The sequence below is a fragment of the Coturnix japonica genome, chromosome 2, assembly GCF_001577835.2.
Source record: "Coturnix japonica isolate 7356 chromosome 2, Coturnix japonica 2.1, whole genome shotgun sequence".
Taxonomy (NCBI): domain Eukaryota; kingdom Metazoa; phylum Chordata; class Aves; order Galliformes; family Phasianidae; genus Coturnix; species Coturnix japonica.
Genome location: NC_029517.1, coordinates 133,456,999 through 133,476,117, shown reverse-complemented (window position 1 = coordinate 133,476,117; position 19,119 = coordinate 133,456,999). Strand labels below are relative to the sequence as shown.

The 19,119-nt window shown below is 39.9% G+C and overlaps 1 long non-coding RNA gene and 1 other non-coding gene across 2 annotated transcripts; both read right to left on the bottom strand.

The window, feature by feature from the left end:
* Window positions 1–3,464: 3,464 nt before the first annotated feature.
* LOC107310619 lies at window positions 3,465–10,819 on the bottom strand. Its single transcript, XR_001553660.2, has 3 exons — window positions 10,669–10,819; window positions 6,485–6,622; window positions 3,465–3,555 (listed from the first exon to the last, which is right to left on the bottom strand). It is a non-coding gene; the product is annotated as an uncharacterized LOC107310619 (long non-coding RNA).
* A 6,464-nt stretch (window positions 10,820–17,283) lies between these two features.
* TRNAF-GAA lies at window positions 17,284–17,356 on the bottom strand. The gene has a single exon. It is a non-coding gene; the product is annotated as a tRNA-Phe (tRNA).
* Window positions 17,357–19,119: the final 1,763 nt, after the last annotated feature.

Sequence of the window (19,119 nt, the reverse complement as noted above, 5' to 3'; positions counted from 1 at the left end):
ATAGTGACATTGTAATTGAAAGCAATGCAAAAGTTAGTGCTGATGGATTGCTCCAACTGTTCAGCTGGTTAGCCTATTTAGAAACACATTAGCCTGTGAGCAGGCTACTTACTACTTTGTTCACTGTGTTTTATGACCCACAACGTACATGTACTGTTAAATGTCTATAAGCCATTCATCACTCAAAGCAAATCCCAATGTTTTGCTCAAAAAAACTGAAGTTCCCAAAGAGAGTTAGTAGCGCAGAGAAGTTAAGGTAGGAAGTGATTGTGTTGGACAGTGTTAAAAGGGTTTTTAGTTCACTGCTGGTCTGCCTAGGTGATGTATTTACAGTCTGACTAGCACTGACACTGACTGGGGTCCCTTGAAGTTTGCAGACTCCAAATTGAAACGGTTGGAGGAGGAGAATTGATGGTTTTACCTGAAGACATTCCTGAACATCCAACTCAGTGATTTACAGGAACTACACAGGCACGTGAGTAGTACAACACAACCTTTGAGGCAATGAAAAAGCCATGGTGCCACACTCTGTAATATCACCACCTAGGAAAGACCGACCCGATGATCTCCCTTTGTAAAACTTCCATTACCCCAGCAGCATAAGGAACTTGTATCCATGACTTTTCAACCTGTGTGTTATATTGGACTTCCCTAATGGAATATCTGCTATTGTGGTCTGTGAGGTTAGAAGTGATTTTGGTTTAAGCCCTGCAGCAGTGCCTCCACTTGACTATTTACCTGGCATTGTTTTTGTCTATGAGCAAAAATTCTGTCATTACTTGAGACCCAGTTCTAGTCTTGCATTCTCTGATCCACTGATATTCTTAATAGTGAGGAAACCAGCTGGAATAGAATGTCCTGAAAGGCCATATCATAATTTCATGCAGTAACGACTACACCTATAGCAACGATACCCTGCCAGATCTTTAAGTGGCTGTTTGTGTTTTTGATTTATAGATCCCAAACGTAGACACATCTGTCATTTCTTATGGGCCAGCTGTTGAGCAGGGATGGGTTGATCTTATTTAAAAAAAAGAATACGTGCTTCTTGGTGTGAACATTTCATTAGAACTCTGGTATCTTATATTCTCCTTGACAGTGGCCATAGCTTTTTGTCTTGTACTTGTTTTGGGTGGTGTAGGGTTCTGTGAAATGGCTACTGGGATCCTCTTCAGGTATGTCTGCAAAGAGCCTTGCTATATAAAGTTTGAATAAGCCTGGTAGATGGGAAGAATTGCATACACCGAGGTAATTCTTATCATTATCATAATGGGAATCAGCATTAGAAAAGAGTGTCAAAATGTTACTGTGAAAACATAAGATCACTGCCAGACGGGGAGAGATGGTGTACCCCAGAACTGTGTTTGTTAGGTAATAGTAACTGAGGAAAGTGACAGACTTACAGCAGGTGTGTGGGAGACTCCAATGCGTCTTGAGGTTGGGGCGGGCTGTACTTCAGTTCAAGCTGAGAAAATGCTTTCTGAGCAAAATGGCATTGCCATGGTGCTATAATGATAGCATGCTCCTGTAGCAAGCTGGGCTGCTGACCACTGGTTGAGTGCGCTGAGAGCAGTGCAGAGAAATGTGGTCTTTTGAAGGGCACAAAGCGCCTTGATTGCACAGCTCTTTTGCTTTTGGCAGTGGTTGGGATTGCCTTGCAATTTCTATAGAAAAAAAAATTTGCTTTTCAGAGTTTTCATTCTTTTCAGCATAGGGTTAGTCTGGTCAAACACCTTGCTGTGAGGTTGATGCATGGGTTCAGTGATCAGAACAGGCCAGCGATCACTCACCTGAGCTAACATCCACTTTGTAAGGTCTGATAAAGGTTTCTATACAGCTGAGTGAGGGACATCACCAAAAATTTGGTGAAATGAAGAAACAGTTAATCAGCCAGGTTTGGTCTAAGGCAAGCAGAAGACAGTGCTGCACTGATTACTGTTCTGAAGTTGATCTAAATGGCTCAACCTCAAAGCTATAAACAGCTTTTGGAAGGAGGTCAAGATGGGAACTAGCAGACAGTGGTGTATTTAGGCATCTTACAGGTAACTTGTGAACCTTCTATTTAAGTGAACAAGTTTACCGATACGCAACAAGACAAGAAAGAAGATAATATCTACTGATGTCTTATTTGATTATTTATTTACTTTCCATTAGAGATGAAGAAGCTATTGACATTGAACCAGCAACAAGACACTGCTTTGTGTTGCCAAGGGGGAAGTTCAGTGGTTTGGTAAGCACGATGATGACAGTTTGAAGTACATGATCATAGTGGTCTTAAGGTCTAACCAACCTTAATGGTCCTATGATTCTACTGTATGTTCTGTGTGTTGAAGACAATAGACAAATAATTAACTGAACCAGGAACCCAGCTTACTATAGTTATTATGCCAAGCAACTACAGTTGAAACTTTGGTGGAAAGCTAGGTCTCATTTCAGGCCACCTGAGCTCTTCTATGAGAAATGTAGGCAGCAGTGGTTTCAGCCTGTTCACTAGGATGAGTGGGTATACTTGTTCCTTCTTCTTGCTCCCACAGTAAAAGAAAAGAGACTGGCATGTGTTGAACTTGCTGGTTTAAACAGAAGAAAATAGACAGGAATATGAAATTTTTCATATCTGCAGTTTTTCTTTTGCCTCCCACCATCTTTTCAATTAGTGTAGACAGCTGTCCCTATCACAAACCATTAAAGATCATTAAGAGAGAAAAAGCAAACGTCTTGTCACCGGAGGTAAAATGAACAAAGGATTATTTCCAATACACACCATGATAATGGGGTCATTAGCTGGGCAATCTTCAGCTTGGAAACTGCATGAAAGTTGTTTATGAAGATGTTTAATAATTTAGAGAATACAGATGCGAAAAAACTGTCCACGGTGAAATACAAAAATGAAGCGTTTGAAGGTGGCAAATAGAGAGCAAAAGAAATAGTCAGGATCTTCACAAAGCCTTATCAGGCTGTGGAGGTCTTTGCTGCAGATGGTTGGTGCAGATGTTTGTAGGAGTTCACAAAGCAGTGGGACAAACCCATGGAAGAAAACTGATGTAGGTCTCTGAATTTTGAAGCTGGCAGAGTAGTCCAGTGAGGAGGAGATATTGAATTATATGGCCCCATGCATGACCTTGATGCGACCATTCTTTACCTCATGTCCTTTCAGCATGCTGTATGATTGAATTGAAGATCACTCCTTACATAGGTTAGTTGGACCTGGCATGAGAATATCATATGGTAACAACAACTCTAAAACAACATTTTTCTCCATATTTATTCAGTGCAGATAACGATTCTTTCCAGGCCCACACCTGAAAGCACAGTCTAGTCTGCTTTGCTCTGACTTGTAGATTTTAATTCTGAGTGTTAGTTTCACTTTGGATGTCTCATTAGCAGGGTGATATTTTCCTATTAGATGAAAATGTTCAACACAGATTTCCTTGTCGCCACGTTACTGTCATCTTGTCTTTTGTCATCACGGCTGATGGCTCAACGTGCTCTGATCCACTATCCTTTTTTTTGGTGATGCAATTATTATTGTGTGCTCACTCTCTCTCTCTTCTTCGGCTGTGATAAAAAGAATAAATAAAAATGAAGTATACAAAGTATAAACTGCCTTCATGACTGAATGACTTTCTTGCTGCATTAAGCAATTTCTTTTGTGCCAGCACCTCTCATGAATGCTCAGGATGTTCTCCTGATGTATTCATGAGAGCTACTTTGCTGCAATCATTGCATGCATGGCTGATTTTTTTTGAAATGAGCTCATGATTATTGATATCTGGGATTCTTCTTTTCAGCTTAGCAGCCAGGAGGGGGTGTCCGTGTCTTACAAATCAGCTCTCAGGCTGGTGGAAAAATAACTTCTAGCAGGCACTGCACTGTTGAATATCTTGTCTCTATAAGCTACACAGAGAGGGGAAAGTGGTGAGGAGCAATAGCAACACAATAGCATAAATGGGAGCTGATGCAGAGCTTCAGGAAGCCCCATTCTTGGAGATATTCAAGGCTGGGCTGGATGGTGGTCTGAGCACCCTGGTTTAGCTGTTCTTTGCAGGTGAATTGAACTACATGACCTTCAAATTCAATTTTTGAATTCAAACAATTCAAACAATTCAAACAATTCCATAATTCTGTGATTCTATGGAGGGCGGAGGGAGGCTGTGAGGAGCAGCAGAGAATTGTCAAGAGGAGAAATGGAAGAGGAAGGGGATTCCCGGGATGTAATAGAGCATGTCAGATAGATCTTCTTTGTGCTATCCTTGATCTTCTTCATTGCTTTATATTTGGCACCAAGATGGCACCAAGATGATGGCTCCTTAGCTCAGCTGGGATACATGTTAGTATTTGGGATGTTCTTTCTATATTCGGTTGTATTCAGCTGAAGGGACAATAAATATTCACAACATATGATTGAGATTGGAGGGGACTATTGGAGGTTCATCTGGATCAACCTCACTTCTCAAGTAGGGACACCTAGATAAGGTTGCCAGGGATCATAGCAGAGTCTAGACATCCAGGTTCCAGCTATAATCAGTAGACATTCTGTTAAAAGACCATTAATTCAGGCAAAAGACAGACTGTTAATTGCTTAGTGCAAGCATTTGAGGAAGGCTGGTTTTGAACATTCCTGAGGGCAAGTACAGCACTTAGGAGCATCCAAACCAATTTCAGAGCTCTTGCATAGTCTCTTTTCCAACCTTCTGCTTTGAGGTAATGTATTCTCTGGGAAATGAAAAGAGGACCTCTCTCCTTCGAGCTGGTGTCCATGGCAGCCTCCAAGACACAAGCTCAGCCTTCTCCTCACGTTATGACTTACCAAGAAGAGCACATACTGTACTGGTATGTTACCATAGTACCTTTAGCAATACATTTCAAAAGGACAAACTTGGTGCTGTACAAGGAAAACTATTACATTCTGGTCAAATTGGTTGCTTTTTAACTTTCCTGTTGACTTCAGAGCAGTGTCTGTGCTTTTCATGTTGGAAATTCATTGGTAAATCTTCTAATCTCCTGTTTGCACTGAATATCCCTTGAAAACTCTTCTTGACACAGAAATATTTTCTGTTGTTCATTCTGATGTAGCTAAACTGGTAGGAGAACATCACCAAAAGGCATCAATTTAATCAAAGCTGCAATGTGTTAGGCAATGAATATTGACTTGGGGAAAGATGGTCTTTGCTCTGGAATCCTGGCAATTTAGGAAGAGAGGACAGCTAAAAAATGCCTCATTATGCACTTTCTTTCTCTTTCCCTTATTCTTTTCCTTTTTCTTTTTTACTCTTTTTCTTTTGATAAGTAACAAAAAGGATTAAGGTAAATGCTGGTAACTCAGGCAGTCTCTGCCAAAGATGGGAAGCATCAGCTCAGATGAAGATGAAAATAATCCACTGGAAGACCCATTCCACCCTGGAAAAATACCAGCATGAGATGAAAGGTAACAGTGCTGAGAGCAAAGTGATGCATTTGGGAAAATAATAAAAATAACTCATCATTTAATATCAGAGCTCATTCATTGGAACTGGCAGAAGAAATGAGATCTGAGCACAGTTCTAAATAGGGTTTGGAAAGAATAAATCAGAAGACATCCTTGCTTTTGTACTGATAAAATCTCACCTGTTTTGCTGCATGCTCAACAAGAAAAGCTCAATAATTCAGTGACTTGAGCAAAACCATAAGGGTTTTCCTCTTCTATGAGGAGAAACTTTGGACAAGTTAAGCAGAATTTAGGCTGAACCTGAAGTATCTCTAGGTGAAGAAAGTAGGCCATGTGTTAAAAGCTGCTGATCTACTACTGTACACCTAGTATTGACACAAAGGAAATGTGGAAGAAGTGGAAGAAGAAAAGGATCAGGAGTAAATTTAAGGAATGGTGGGAACAGGAAAAATTGTGACACAGCCTCCCACCTGGAAGCAAGAAAGAAGGATACCATTCTCACTCATAGAGCAGCCATCTATGTCCTTCAAATCATGAGATGAACAATTAAAAATGCAATCAGCAATCCATACAGAAGGATAAAGTTGGAAGACACTTTGCTGATGATTTACTATTGTGCAATCGTTTTCTGATTATATTACAATTGTTTTAATTCTTCTAATTAATTTAATTTCTACCTCTTTCCCCCTTCTAGACTGCTAAGATGCACTTTTATTATCTCTGAAGTTATTTTATGGTCTGTTAGAAGCTTCCACATCCATGGGTGTTCCTATGCTAGTGTATTTTACAAATCTATATACAGATAGGCTTTTCTATGAATATATTTCTATGCGTGGCCAGCCACACAGACAAATACAGAAAATAATGCTCTTCTACCATCCATCTAAACACACAGCACTCCCAGAAACATGAACAGAACAAATGGCTTCATCTTGCTCTTCGTCTCCCACTGATAAGGATTAAAGCTGCTAAAGGAGTAGGCACAAACATCATTTTTTTTCCCCAAAAACTGAACTTATATATCCTCTCAAATCTTTAGGTCTTCTCAGTTGCTGTCACCTGGATATCTGAGTTCTGGTGGTTTGTGTCTCTGCTCCAGTTGCTGGTACTCAGATCTCTCCTCCTACTCATCAGCTATTTCAACTTGCAGTTCACTACTGTCCACATATGCTCCTTCAGAGCAGAGAATGTGTTTGTCTGTAAGATAATCAGAAAAAGGACTTATAGAATATGTCATAATCTGCAGTGATCACGCATAGGACTTGACCAGACTGATCCATACTGCCTAGTAGCCAGTTTACAATAGATCAATCCTTGTATCTCCTTTTTCCTCCATGTTCCCATGACTGCTTCTCCCCAGCTGCGTTTAGACATCTCTTTTCCTGATTTTGATCCTTTTCCCACAATACCCTTAAAATCAGCCTACAAGATGATGAATTTTCACCAGGATCAACAGTCTTTTTGCTCTCCTTACATAGCCTTAATTGTAGTCAGTTCAGAGTGCTCCCTTCACTCTGTTTAGGTTACTGAGTTTCCTTCAACTATCAAGATGAAAGTACTAGATGATCTTTGAGGCCCCTTCCAACTCAAGCAATCTGTGATTCATCTGACCTTTTCTAGGTCTTCATGATTATGATAACAACCCTTCACTCACACAACCCCACATGGTCTTATGGTGATTTATCACTGCAGTGCTGTCCATGGCTCAGGAAAGGATGATGTCTGTTACAGAACAATCTCACAGAAAGAGGAGATCCAGCCTTATGTCTACTAAAATATTCGCTGGTCCTATAAATCTTTAAATTATACTTTCCTCCTTACAACATATGTGAGATGAGTAAGTTGTGAGAGAAGGACAATTAAAAGCAACAGTGATTGCAGGAGGAAAGTTTAAATATCTCTGTTAAACCCGTTGATATCATGAAGCTGGTGGAAGTCAGTATCTCTGGGCATACTGAGGGATGGAACTGTGAAAAACTGAGAGTTCATTTCTGATACCAATTGTAGGACCTCCTGAGACCCATTTTATACGTCTTACAGAGGCAGCTTTATCTTTGGAGGGCGGGGGGCGATAAGAGGTCACTGAGATACTACAGCTCATGCCACAGTAACTGGAGGAATCCCATGTTGAGTTGGAGGTCACTGTCATAAATAAGGGAAAGGCTAGAGTTATGGGAACAGCAAAAGCTAGAGCTGGAGCCTAGGAGTATAGGGGAATAACAGTCCTGTAAAAAGAGTCAGCTTGTGTCCTCTGCTCCTCTAGAAAGCCAATTCCCTTAGTCCATCTTTTCACCTCTAATGAGTAACGTTTTTCTCCAAGGCTGTGGTCTAAAATGAATGTAACTAGCCAATCTTTCTGCAGTTAGTAGGCTTTACTTAGAAGTCATCTAGGGACAAATGCACAGGAGCTGGAAAATGTAATTATTAGAGAGATTTTTATTCAGGAGACTATGCAAAGTTAAATATGCCTTGCTGGGTAAAAGAGAAGAAAAAGAACTTAAAGGTCATTTAGCAACCTGTCTGATAACAGTGAAATGTTCTCACTCCACACAGCATGTGCTCAGACAAACTTCCCTGATTATATTTTTAATGCCACTAGCTATGAGAATATAAAATCTTCCATACCTAGATGCCTCCATTACTTATTTCACAAGTGAGCACATTGAAGCAATGCATTTTTTCACATTAAAAATGCAGCAGTTAGGATGATGCAATGTGAAGGCAACTGTTCATGTAATGAAATTGTAGCAGTAGGTCTGTAGAATATTTTGCATAGTCAAAACTACTCTGAAAAGGTTATTATTACATAAGGATGTAGATGTAAAAATTAGGGCAGGAGCGAAGCTGGGTTAAATAGGATTCATCTCATCTAGTTGCATCTGTATGAAGGAAAGGCAGGCAGTCAAAGCCAGCAATCTAGGGAGCAACTGATATGTTTAAATGTATAGGCTCTATGCAATCACCTGCACAAGGGCATCTGTAGACTTCGTACATGCTCTACTGTACTGTGAGTCAAGTAGCACGAGCTGCTATTTAAATACTTTGAGGATATCCTCAGCCATCACATAATGTCCAAGTGTGGGCAAGAGAATCAAGCCCTGAGTTTGTACCACTGAGATATATCCATCTTGGCAACTCAAATTTGCAGGCAAAAGAGATATCTGATCCAGAGAGAGAGGGGTTTGTGTTGGTCGAAGGATCCTATCATCCTGCATTAGGTGTACAGTAGCATTGGTTAGGTGGAGCCTTCAATCCTACCTTCATTATCCTTCATTCTTATAATTCTCTCTCTTTCTCTGTTTTCATCTAAGATGTAAGTGTATGATTGCAAATGACCTCATATCCAAACTGCCCCCCAACTTCTGCTGTGGAAGGGTATGGCAAGTTATTAGTTTCATACATCCTGTGGAAGGATATGTAAAGGATATTTCTTTCAATAGAAATTACAAATACATAAAATTGAAGTATGTTTGTTGTGTTGTTTTAAATTTTTGTTTCTTCTTGTTGTTGTTATTCTGCCCATAGAATTCACTGAAAATAAAACACGTTTCCTATGAAACATCAAGATTTGTTTGTCTGTTTTTACTTCTCTCTTTCTTGAGCTTTATTCAGTCTAATTTATCTCTGTTGTATAACATGAATGTCTCTTTTTTCTTTTTCCCTTTCAAATGAATGATGGAAAGGCAGAGTTGAGAGTGCTGTGAGTAAGGCACGCATTAACACAATTAGCATGTGAAAAAAGCTTGTTAGGTACTAAATAATGCCGGTTCTACCTCCAGGAGCGCAAATAGTTTTCTCTCTGTACACCCTGCTTCTCAAGTATCCCTCAGCTGGGTTATGCTGAAGCTTGCCATTTCAGATTAATTAAATAACTCTTAACTTGCCTATATATATTGATTTCAATGTCAAAATGGACAAAAATGCACTTGAAAATAGATAATTAAAGAGCAAGGAAAGCTGATATATGGAAAACCTCCAGTGCAATGCACTTCCCAAGTGTGTATGGCACAATACATTTTGGGCACAGTACAAAGGGACATGGGTTGGTAGGCATGGTGGTGGTGGGTTGATGGTTGGACTTGATGATCTTAATGGTTTTTTCCAACCTTAATTATTCTATGATTCAATGGTTTATAGCAATGTAGACAAAAAGTTACCTGGTGGCAACACGAAGTGAAGATCATCTCCCTTTTGGTATGCTGGATTCTAGCCATTTTTTAGAAAGCGAAATCCACAATGCAGATGCTCTTGATAATCCCCAAGAAGAATGCAGGAGTTCCTATGACATTAACAATGCTACAGTCCAGCATCAGAGGGACCTACACACCCTTACCAGCCTGTGTCCAACCTCCTGCCTCACTCCTAGTCTCTAGCTTTTATTTCCTAGCAGAACAGATATTGGGGTCAAAGTGAGGATACTGGTCAGGACTTGACTAAATTTATTTGCCTACGTGAGTCTCATTTGTTTAACAGCCATCAATTCTAATGATACTATTAATTCTACATCATTAACAAAAACTATCATAGAAAGGGTATGTTAAACTTTGGTCCCTGTATAAAAGTTTTTTGATGTCTCTTCTGTTAAATAGAAATTGAAGAGCAGATAGAAATAGCCTCATAACTTATGACCCCAACCTTTGCAAATTCTGCCATTCACTCCAAAAACGTCTCTCTTCATATCTCTAAGATGACAAAACCCAATTAGTCTCATACATTTCACCAGTAAAATGAATGAGAAGTGAGAGTACTGTATGGGGGGGAAGGAGTCTGTTCTTTTCCCAGCAAAGATATGAAACCCCAGTTACAAGACAACAGTTGAGCCTCCTTAAGAGCTCGGGTACTTTCAGAGTAGGGAAGAAATAAAATCAGTTCTCCAGGTTTCCCATCTGGGAGGTGTATTGTCAAATGCTGAATTTTAAATCTTGGCATGATATCATAATCCCCACCCTGTGGATTATGAATATCACTACTCACATCCTCCTCAGGCACTGAGCACTGTTTCAGGACACGTTATCATATCCATTATCTGTAGCTTAGACTTGTCAAAGAAGAGTTCAGAAATGATGCAATTCAGTTGGGGCTCTGGTACATTTAACTTCGTGTCTTAGAGTTCAGAAATGACCTGTTCTTCTTTCTTATCCTGTTGCATGCCCTCTAATTTCCCATTACTGTCAGTTTCAGTTCACTGTTGAGTATGTGATGGGTGAGGCATGTACACGGCATGTTGCTTTATTAACACTTACACAGAATTTCAGGGGTCTTCTGTTGGAGATTCCTCATTGAACCAGGACATTAAAACATGCACTGAAGACTAAGGGAATGAAAAACGAGTGGTTGGAACAGAAGAAAGGGAAAATGTGAGTGCGGCATTTTAGCATCTTTGGAGATGCAAAGGTATCACAGTGATGGATGACACTACTAGGAAAAGACAGATCAACAGCTTGAGAATGTTATCGCCTTCTAGAATCCTATTGTGACAACTGATACTTCAAGTCCCTAGGGGCTGTTAATGAGTTAAGGCTCCCTGAACACCACAGAAATTCATGGATAAGAATACAAGGAGGGAATCTGGGACATGGAGGAATAGATACTTGATGCTAAGGCTTGGCAGGTCTGTGTGAGAGAGACCTCAAAGCTGCCCTCCCTGCATTGTCTGGAAACCATCTGCTCTTCTCTTCATCTCTCAAAGTGAGAAATAGCTTGAATTTCGGCAATTCTTCTCTTTTAATAAAAAGGAGAAAATTGAAACCTCAAAGCAAGTAGCCACTGTTGATGAAAAATTAAAGATTAGATCATATTCAAGAAGAGATTAAAGTGTTCTTGGTCCTTGGGAAGAAATCCTTTACTCTTCATAAAACCTTTATGGTCTTCAAAGAAGGAGGTGAAGAGGGATCATGTCAAGGCACCAGTATATACCTGGCTGGATTGTGAGAGAAAGGACAATACAACAATATGAGTGACTGCATTTCCTGTCTCTGTTATACACTATAGGAGGATTGTAATTAATAGTATCTCAGTGTTTGAGGTGTTGAAAAGATACCTAGCCTTCTGGAAGAGGTCCATCATAAAAATTCCATTCTGAGCTTTCAAGGGTATCGTCTCAGAAGTATTTTCTGTTTCCTGGTCACCAATGAAGAATGGACAAATGTTAGACCACCCCTCTGAATACTAACTACTATCATTTATGAGATATCTAAGTGCTATTGTGATTTAGCCTCTCCATGGGTGCAAAAGGTACTTAGAAAGCATGAATTAATGACTTGAAGATGCAGAAAGCCCAAGGTTGCTGAGTCTGAGATAAGCTGTCCCAACCTTATCATAAGGAATAGACGCCCCCTTATGAACCTTGATGTGTTCTATCAACTGGGACTATTGACTCCAACCAATGTCTACATCATTCTTCTGTCTTGTAAGTTATGAATTCTTCAAAATAAACAGCAAAATAGTATAATTTACAGTCTTTCTTCCAAAGCAAGAGGATATCTTCCTTTGACTTGTAATGAGAGTGCTATCACACCAAAGAGATGAGTGGGATTTAGATTAGGTTCTCCGAGAGCTGGTATTAACTCAAGCAGAGGGCTTGTAATGCTGTTAATACCAATGGAAAGCATGGGTCCTACAGCAGTGGTACATTACTAGGGACCTGAAACAAGATATTAATTATTTAGAACTACATTTTGAGAAATTGAGTCCTTTGCCCTCTGGGACCACTCTCCTCTCTCTTACAGTTTGCCATCATTTCATTCCTGAGGTTAATTCAGAGCATGTTTCTCTCTCCCTGACACTGCTTTAAACTGGGGAAAGGTTCACTGCTGAAACCAGTGGATCTGCACTGGCAAAACAGAGGTGATATTTAAGAGCATGGAATAGGCTTCAGTGAGTCGCCTGAAAAAGTTCTCGCCTCTCCTCTCTCTCTCGGCTCGCTCTTCCTCTCCTCTCCTCTTCTCTCGCTTCGTCCTCAGTCCTCTCCTCTCCTCTCCATCCTGCTCCTCTCCTCTCCTGCTCCTCTCCTCGTCGGTCGTTCCTCTCGCTCGTCCTCTGTCGGCTCTCTCTTCCTCTTCCTGCTCCTCTCCTCTCCTCTCCGTCGTCCTCTCCTCGTCGATCTGCCTCTCTGGCTTTGCTGGTCCTCATAGTCCTCGTCCTCTCCTCTCACTCCTCACTCCCCTCTCCTCTCCTCTCCTCTCCTCTCCTCGTGTCGCTCCTCTTGACAAAGGCCTAAGAAACAAGTTTCCTTCCTTACTTAAATTAAAACTCACTGTTTTAAAGCCTGATTACTCTGACTGTAGTTGATAAAATGCACCGTGGCATCCATCACAGAACAAATTTTAACATCTAATAACATTTTTAATGAAGGCTGCTGAACGTAACACATCATGGGTTCATTTAATCACAGAGACTGACGCGTAACTTTGTTTTTCTTTGTGCCTTTACAATTACAAGCACAGAGTTAACCAAGCCTATAAGTGAGAATAACCTTGACAGTCACTCCTAACTTTTACCTAACATAAGGCAAATTCCTTCCTCTCTAGCCCTGCTTGGGAGGAAACTGGAATTTTTCTTTCTCCTGACCTAAACTACATACTTAATAGCAGATGGACTAGGGAAAGTGAGGTATGAGGGACTAAACACTAGAGTTAATGTGTGTGTTCTCCTCTGACTGTGTCCTTGTTCCATACACTTCCCTGCCTGTGCATTGTCTTCCCTAGTTAAACTATGGGCTATTTGTTTGCCATTAGTGCTGTAGATTTGCTGTTCTTTCATGTCCCCTATGTGCAGGCTGATTAGGATTCATGATCTCTCATTCTTTTTGAATATTGCCTGGCCAGTGGGAGTGAAAAAGAACAGGGCAGTTTCAAGAGGTGATAAGGTTGGTATATGCTTACAGACATTGCTAACACTTCACAAATTTGCCACAACCCAAAATGTTGCACTGAAAATACCATGAAAAATCAGGATATAGAAATAGAAAGGAGAAAAATTATGGCTTTTTGATTATGTTTTATCTCCCTCAGGCTCAGCCCTGAAGTGATATTTCACATTTTCCTAAAAGGATCAAACAGAGGTTGGGGATAGAGTAATCTTTCTGGGGATGGTCCCAAGATAACTAATGATATTCCATCTTCTATTTGTGTGCATTGAGTGGGTTATCAGAAAGGTCATCACAAATTGGTTTTGTTTTGTTTTGTTTTTCTCACAAAGTATTTTTGTAAGGACAAGCAACACCTTTGTCTGAGGGCACAAAAACCTTCACAGCCATTTGAGCTACTCTACATTCAGTTTTGCCTGATCCACAGTGATGATAAAGCATACTCCAAATAATCTTTTCATGGATATCTATGGTTAAGACTAGGCTGTACTAGAATCATAGAATCATTATGGTTGGAAAAGACCTTCAAGGTCATCCAGTCTAACTGTCAACCCATCACCACCATGCCCACTCACAGAATCATTAAGGTTGGAAAAGATCTTCAGGATCACCAAGTCCAATCCCAACATATCCTCACCATGCCCACTCAACCATGACTCTCAGTTCTGCATCTCCATGTTTCCTAAACACCCTCAGGGATGGTGACTCTACTGCTGCCCTGAGCAGCCTTCTGAGAAGAAATTTTTCCAAATATCCAACCAGTGATTGACAGAATGATTTACCTCTGGAAAATGTAAGAAGCACCTCCTTCTTTAAAAACAAAGTATATCTGAGACAATATACTGTAGACCTTGCATAGGATAAAATTCAGATACCTGCAGTGTAATTGGAAAGCATTTGTAATTGATCACAAACATTACTGCTCTCTAACATGTTATTGTAATGCACTGAAGGTGCATTCAGATCTCCAAATCTTGTTACTCACATCTCCTGGGATTCATTACCCCAAGTTTACCAACATGAAATCTGGAACCATGGGAGCTGGTGACTGAATTAGCTGATGGTTTCTTCAGTGTCTTTGTCTGCAGGAGCATCTGGCAATGATTTCTGTTTGCACATGGCTTGTTGCCTGAATTAGGCTTATTGTGATTTATGTAAACACAGCACTGAGATGGTTTGCCAGCTAGTGTAGAGAAATGGCTTATCAGTTTTGCTTTAGGAAAACAGACCCAGCGGAGGCCTGGAATCTCCTTGATTCCTCTTATCTTTGGAGTTTGCAAACAATACATGTCACAGTGATTGTGTCTGCACTGGTCAAAATCCAGTCCAGCATTTGTCAGGGTCAGCATGGGTCTGTTGACTGGCAAATACCAGTGCACATTTATCACACACAGGTGAGTTGCATAAGCTTTGAATTAATGAACTGGGCTTGTATGTACAAGCCTGAGTTCTGCATGGAGAAGGGCTAAGATTTAACTGGTTTAGCACAATGTACTTAAAGTGTCTCCATATTTTTGTTTGGCTTTTGTTTATTTATTTTTCCTCCAAAATTATGATTTTATTCAAGTTACTTCATTACTGGATGTCTGTTTGCCCATCAGTTTCACACTAAGGTACAGTGGCTTGCTATCTAAAGCTGTGAGATTCCTTCCACAGGCATCCACGCACTGAAATCCATAAACAGAAAGGACTGTCATGGGGCAACATGACACTTGTCATTTTTAAATTGAAAGTGATAATAAAGAAAACACAGCAAAACTAAGCTGGAGATGATAGTAATCTTTTCTATAGATCTCCATGTGTCATCACTCCCTCCTCTCCATCTTTCCCCCCCTGCTACAGCTGCAACCACAGAGATTTATGGATGCGTGCAATCTAATTTGCTTTGTGTTTCGTCTGGGGAAATACACAGCTGTATGGAGCTACTTTGTCAAGAAAATGTCGTGTTGCACTTAATTGCCCGATAAAGAATGACAAGTCAGAAACAATATAGATAACATGCTCAAGGATTTGCGTTAGTCTTTTTTTTCAATATATAATTTAAATTTGCCACGGCTTGGTTTTAAAGCAGAGAAAGTCGATGCCTAATTCTCAGTAATAAATGTTCACCTGAAAAACTGCCCACTGAAAGACTTCCCCTTCCCCATGCTTTCCCTTCATATCATTTAATAATAATTTGAGTTGACTCTTTTTTTTTGCTAAAACATCTGCTTTGTGTTTTGACAAGTGAGAAGAAATATACATAAAAATTAATTTGAGCTGCAGTCAATTCATTAATGAGTTTAGTAAAATCACTTTATTTCCTTCCCCTTCATTCCAGAGATGTTCCATAGTGTTTAAAGATCACTGAAGCAGGAGTTCAAGGTTGGCTCCTATAGAACACAGTTCAATAGTTTTCTGTAAAAAGTTTCTGTATGAAATTGAACGTTTTTCCCTATATGTCACTGTTAATAGGACCGAAAACAGAAGATTTCAGAGTTCACTTGAGTCCATTAACATTGGTTACACAATATTAATTCTCCTGCCCAGTTCTGAGGCCAGAACTGGTCAATGTCATACCCACAACCATCCTCATCCTTCAGCTTATAGGCCAACCACCTGGCTTTAAGCTGTCTTTAGACAAAACAAGCACAAAGCTTCAAAGGTACATTTCTGGGAACAAACAAAATATGTCGAACCCTTCACAAGAATATTTCAGTCCCATCTTTGGGGGACTTAAAATAATATTACCACTTATTCATTTCTTGATGTCTATATACAACCTGTGTTGTAATATGTAGGGTATTGAATACAGCAAACATTACCTCTCAGGTTGACAGCTGCTAGGAGAAATGCACAGGAGAAGAAACACTTTATGTGTGGGAATTTTATAGTCTTCTTCTTGAATCCGTGATTATCACTGGGAAGGGGGAAGTTTACATTTGTCCTACCACTGGTTTTCTATTTGCCTGGTAGCAGAGTGAGTTATTTTCACTACTGGAATTATCCATGTCCATGTTCTTATTTTTGTAAGTCCTACTATTCTCCCAGTCTCATCAACCAAGTCAGAACCTTCACTGAATTATTTCTTCTTTTCTCTGATTTAGTTTCATCTGACCATTTCCTAGCTATGGGGAATGTCCTTTTATTCTCATTCCATAATAATTAGAGGTAATTATTACAGTGCTGACATAAGAAACTCCTCAGGGCCAATATCCAGTTTGAGTTTTTGCAGTTCATGTGGACATCCATAAAGAAAGAATGGGAATTAAAATTGGAGTAATCATTTCTGTTTGCTAGGCAAATCATTTCTTCCTGCAGTGTTATTTTCTGCCATTCATACATCAATTTCTGTGTGCCCGTGTTTGCAAACAGTAAACAGTAAACTTGGAGGAGGACATGTTTGAGTAACTCCCCAGGTATTTCCATTAGTTAGTAGGCAAAACACTCTCATGGGAAGTGCCAGTAGAGTTTTGCTGTGTTTTTAGTTCTTCAGAAGTTCAGAAGTAAAGATAAATCACAGAAATCACAGGCTGGAAGGGACCTCAATGATAATGAATCTCCAACCCTGCCCCTTTGCCCACTACCAAAGGTAGGACCACCAACATCCCCATTTAATATTAGACCAAGCTGCCTAGGGCCTCATCCAACCTGGCCTTGAACACCTTTTAACAATTTTAGCTTGGACCAGGAGATCCCTTTTCTTACACAGACCTTTATCAGTCACCTCAAGAAACATCTTACTTCCAGCCTCAGGATCACCTTCTGTGAAATGACAGAATATCACTGTACAGATTTCATTAGCAATGGTGCAGCTGGGAAGCCATGAAAAGAGATGAACGGACAGGCAAAAAATGACTGTCCTCAGTCTAAAGACAAGTTTGTCTCCTTAACAGCACCTACTCAACACATCCTGATGGAGAGGGGCAACTCCCAGGCTCCAGACTGTGCCACATCTCCATTTGTGTTGTACAAACTACAACTGAAACTCACAAAACTATGGAAAAACGACTGCTGAAGCCCGGGATTGAACCAGGGACCTTTAGATCTTCAGTCTAACGCTCTCCCAGCTGAGCTACTTCAGCAACCTGGTGGAAATAATCCCACAACCCAATCATAATATAAGTTTCAGAGCTTTACAGTTCAGTATACTGTTTTCTAAGTAAAGTGTGAACATCACCTTACAAATCCAGGTGCTCCAAATAAAGCCAAAGTTTAGGTAGTTGCACTTTGGAACTAAGAAACATACCATACTCCCATTACGGAGAGGATTGTACAGAGAGTATTTCAATAGCACATTAAGAGTGAGTTTACAAAGTCACACAGAATTCATCCATAAGGTCCATACAATGTGCTGCATTTTTCTCTCACCACCTGAGTATTAAAGACAAGTAGTAACGAAGAAGTTAATAAGAACAGTTGAGTAGTGGCAGGTAGTTGTAGAAGTTGGTCCTGGCAGGCACATTCATTTCCTTGCTTCGATCGGATTTGCAGATGGACTTGAAGAAAGGCATCTTGATTGTCTTCATGTATTTTCTGTTATACCAGCTCCAGGCTCTAAGCAAAGAACAGTTTTCATTAAATCCTGCAACTGTGCTTTCTATCCATATATTCACTTAGGTATTTCACTCTGTGACCAACACCATTCCCTTCTGTCTGAATCAAACTGCTTTTGATAAAAAAGGTCTAGAAGGATACAGTCTCTTACTGTGAACAAAGCAATTAATGGAGACTCCACCTCTTCCCTTGATGTTTTACGAATCTCATGGTTTAACCAGGTTTTAATTCCAGGGTCAGTGTATCAGGCAGCACTCCCACACAGCAGTTCCTGTTATATTCTTCATCAGAAGAAAGAAAAAAGGAGCTGCCAAAGGAAATATCTGTCTGTAACAATTAGGTCGTTTTTTTCTCATGTTAGTGTGATAAAGAATCAAGCACCTATGATCAAACACCACAGGGTATTTTCTACAGTCTTTAAACCTTATACCTCACTTCTTGTTGTTTTTTGTTTCTTTGCTTTATTTTTTTCCTTTTGTGTGTGTGCGTGTGTTTATTTTTGATGGCTTTTTTCTTTTTTCTTTTTAATTAATTAAACTTTTAAAACCTTTTGCTAAGTCTACACACAATCCCAACTGAGAGGAGACTAACGTCAGGCACCCCTGTAGAAGAGTCCCTTACACATGGTCATCATTTCTTCACACCTGCAGGGTTCACCACGTACTTCCTAACATGACTGGAGTACTGGCTGATGTCCCATTCTAGTCTTTGGCCCTTTGCAAAAGGAGTCCGTTCTCCAAATGTCTTCCTTCTATTCGCATAATTTTCCATCTTTTTCTTTCAGTGACCCACATTTTTCATGTAGTTGTACAACATATCTGAATACTTATCAGTTTCCCTGCCTTTCCTGTAATAAGGTCTTTACCACCTCCTCAGTCCTTGCATCATTCATACATTTTACCATCAGTAAATTCATATTTGCTTCTAGCCACCTGCTGAGACTAACGTCACATTTGGAAGCAATCTTTTTTGGAACCTATTGGGAACTTTTTGCCTTTTCCATTCATTAATGATTATCCATCAGCAAATGCTTGAAATTCATGTGTTAGGTGCATTTTAATCTACTTTATTGCTCTTATTACATGTTAATCACAACATGAATGTAAAAAGTTGCCTGATCGCAAAGGTTAGAAGAGATTGCTTAGGAAAAATGCTCAGAAAAAGTAGTGTGATAGTGGGTTGGAGCACTTTATTCAGCTGTGGGAAACATCAGTCAAGGGAAATGCCTGTGGGAGTAGAGGTACACTGAATGCATAATAGCTGACATTTTCAATATTGCAGGAATTGTTTA